Genomic DNA, 3,764 nt, shown 5'->3' with positions numbered 1-3,764 from the left:
CCTCATCTCGCTCCAACCAAGGACTGGTGGTTTGGGGTTTGAACTGCCAACCTTGTTGCCAAGCAGCACAAAAATTAACCCTTGAGCCTCAAGGATTCTAAAACAGCTGCTTAGATCTGATAAAATAAAGTGTAAACAGAAAACCTGTTATATGAAAAGTCAATGAAATGTACAGTCACATATAAAATATATATATAAATATATGCATATAATAAACATGCAAAACACAATAAAGAAAACCATTGGAGCATAAATTCCAGTATGTAACCATAATGATAATTAAGGTCAAGATAAGCTGTTTAAAACTTGTAATAACAGTGTAATCAATAAACATCACAGATATGTTGACAGGGCATGGGTGGAGGAATATCTGTTGTGATAATAGTCAATCAATACTATCTAAAATTGAAATGTACTTTTAAGGGCACAATGATTCCAATATTTTAATATTTTCATAGTTTTAATTTTTGCACAACAAGAATGCCCTAGGGATTGCCATATCATAATAAGAAGTAATCATCTGAATTTCAGAAATGTTGATATGTTTATGACACTTTGCTTTTTGGATTTAAGAAAGAGTTTAATATTTTAGTTACAATAACCAAACTAGCCCATTTAAATTCTGGCTCTGCACCTTTTTGTACTTAAAGTTCTTTCAATAATTTTATACAGTGGAAAGTAGTGCCTACCTCATTATTCGCTGTAAAGATGAAACCAGTGTCTCTCCATGTCAGTCTCTCTTTTACAGAGATACATAAATTAAATGAGCTTATATACACTAATGTTTATAGGAGTATATACCTTATAGTTTGCAGTAAAGCTTAAATCAGCTTCTCTCTCTCAATCTCTCTATATAGAGAAATATAAATTAAATGAGTATATAAACATATGTACATATGTGTATATATATGGATGTGTACATATATAATCCATTTAAGGTCAAACAAGGTTTGGTACATTTTAATCACTATAGCAGATAAAATAATTTCCTCCACTTGAGTGCTGAACTATGAATTGTAATATCAACTCTTTGATATTCAAAGGCCTTAAACTGTCCACATTTTATTCATTCTTCCAGGTATTCGAAGATTCATATACTTTATCCACACAGACCAGAATCACTGAAGATCCTAACTTCACTGTTTTGGGTATCTTGGGAAAATATCTATGTAGCTCATCTCCACTTGTGTTATCCAGTACCTTTTAAATTGCTTGTTTGTTGTCAATCTGTTTGTTTTAGGTTACTGTGCTTAGTCAAATAGCACATCTTTTTAAAGAAGATCATCATATTAAATTTCTAATTTGTCCCATTTCTGAGAATATTTTACACTGAGATTTTAAAAAATATATAACTAAATCTCTATACTATATAACCAACCATATTTTGTAATTGTTTCTCTCATGTCGAGCATAATTTGTGATGCATTTGAAAATAATAGAGAATTTTTATGATTTTATTTGAAATCCTTCTCTTCTTCTTTCTTCAATTTCTCTTACATTGTATCTTTTCTTCTCTGTTGTTAAATATATATGGTATTCAATTATACATAATGACATTAGCATCAGATCACTTTGGAATAAATATTGCCTCAGTCGCGTCCTAACTATAGAGAATCTTCTTGATCTATGTTAATATGTCTCCTCATGTTTGAAAAATGGTTATCAGTAATGTCCAACTCAAAAGGTTTTTGAAAGAATTGAATGAGATGATGGGAGAATAAAAAATGCATTAAAGTAGCATTTAGCAATTATTGTCCATCACTGTGTTCTAGGGAGCCTTGGCAGCACAATATTTAAGCACTTGGGTTATAACCAGCGAGTTAGTGACTGGAACCTACCAGTCACTACACTGGAAAGTGTGGCAGTCTGCTTTGATAAAGATTTATATCTAGGAACATTATAGAGCAGATCTCTGGATCCAATATAGTCCATATGAGCTGCAATCTATTTCATTGGTTAGGTTAATAAGCACTTGTGGTCCAGTGTTTAACCAGAAACACAGTGGTGAGAATCCACCAACTTTCCATGGAAGTAGATGTGGCAATCTCTTCCCATAATCCTATGGGTAGAACAATCCTATGGGTGTTCTATTTTGTGGTATATACTTGCAATGTTTTTGTTGTTAGATGGCATCGGTCAGTTCCAACTCTCAGCAACACTCAATACAATGGCCAAGTCCTTACAATTATTCTTCTGTTTGAGCTCATGGTTGCAGCCACGAGGTCAGTGCATCGCGTTAAGGCTTTTCCTCGGTTTTCACAGAGATCCTCTTCTTTAAGAAGCATGAAGTCCTTCCTAAAGCCTGGTTTCTTCTGATAACATGTCCAATGTACATGAAATGAAATCTTGCCATTCTTGCCTCTTGAGAGCATTCTAGCTATACTTCTTCAAAGGCCAATTGATTTGTTTGTCCGTTTAGCAGTCCGTGGTAGTTTCCGTCCTCTTCAGCAGCACCGCAATTCAAAGGCATCGATTCTTCTGTGGTCTTCCTTAGTCATTCAACTTTCACATGCATATTAAGTGATGTGAAATACCATGGCTTGGGTCAGGCACACCTTAGTTCTCAAAGTAATATCCTTGCTTTCCAATACTCTAAAGAGGTCTTATGTAGAAAATTTACCCAAAGCAAAGTGTTGCTTTATCTCTTGACTGCTGCTTCCATGAGCATTATTACACATCCCAGCAAGTCAAATTCTTGATAACTTCAATTGTTTCTCCATTTATCACGGCGTTATTTACTCATCCAGTTATGGGCACATTGGTTTTCTTGATATTGAGGTACAATCCATACTGAAGGCTGCAATTCTTTATCTTCACCAGCAAATGCTTCTAGTCCTCCTCACTTTCATCAAGCAAGGTTGTATCATCTGCGTATCACAGTTTGTCAATAAGCCTCCCTCCAATCCTGTTGCCACATTCTTCTACATATAACCCACCTTCTCTGATTATTTGCTCAGCATGCAGAAAGGGTAATCATGGAGGGAGGATAAAACCCTAACACAAAGCATCATGCATTGTTCCCTGAGTTTGTTTGCACAACTGCCTCTTATTGCGTGGACAGGTTCTGCATGAGCACAATAAAGTGTTCTGGAATTCCCATTCTTTTCAAGGCTTTTCATAATTTGTTATGGCCCACACAGTTAAAAGGCTTTGTATAATCAGTAAAACACAAGTAGATATCTTTCTGGTGTTCTTTCCTTGCAATCAAGATTCAACTGAACCCAACAATGATATCCTGTGTTCCATGTCCTCTGCTGAATTTGGCTTGGAACCTCTGGTAACTCCCTGTCAATGTACTCCTACAACTGCTATTGCTTGATATTCAGCAAAATTTTACTTGAATGTGATATCAGTGGTATTATTCTATAATGTGAACATTCCTTTGGGTACAAATATGGATCTTTTCCACTTAGTTGGCCAAGTAGCTGACTTCCAAATTTCCTGGCATAGACAAATAAACCCTTCCAGTGCTACATCATCCTGTTGAAACATTTCAATTGGTTCCATTAATTCTTGGAACCTTGATTTTGGCTTGTGCATTCAGTGCAGCTTGAACTTCTTCCTTCAGTGCCAATGGTTCTTGCCCATATTCTACCTCCTGAAATAGTTGAATGTCCACTAGGTCTTTTGGTAAAGTGACTGTATTTCCCCCCATCTTCTTTGGATGTTTCCTGCATCATTCAATATTTTTCCCATAAAATTTTTCAGTATTGCAACTTGAGCCTGGGATTTTTTTCATGGGTTCTTTCAATTTAAAATACACT

Source organism: Echinops telfairi, unplaced genomic scaffold (genome assembly GCF_000313985.2).
Source record: "Echinops telfairi isolate 266 unplaced genomic scaffold, ASM31398v2 ScPeMD7_7421;HRSCAF=8459, whole genome shotgun sequence".
NCBI classification, from domain to species: Eukaryota; Metazoa; Chordata; class Mammalia; order Afrosoricida; family Tenrecidae; genus Echinops; species Echinops telfairi.
This window is presented reverse-complemented; position numbering follows the sequence as displayed.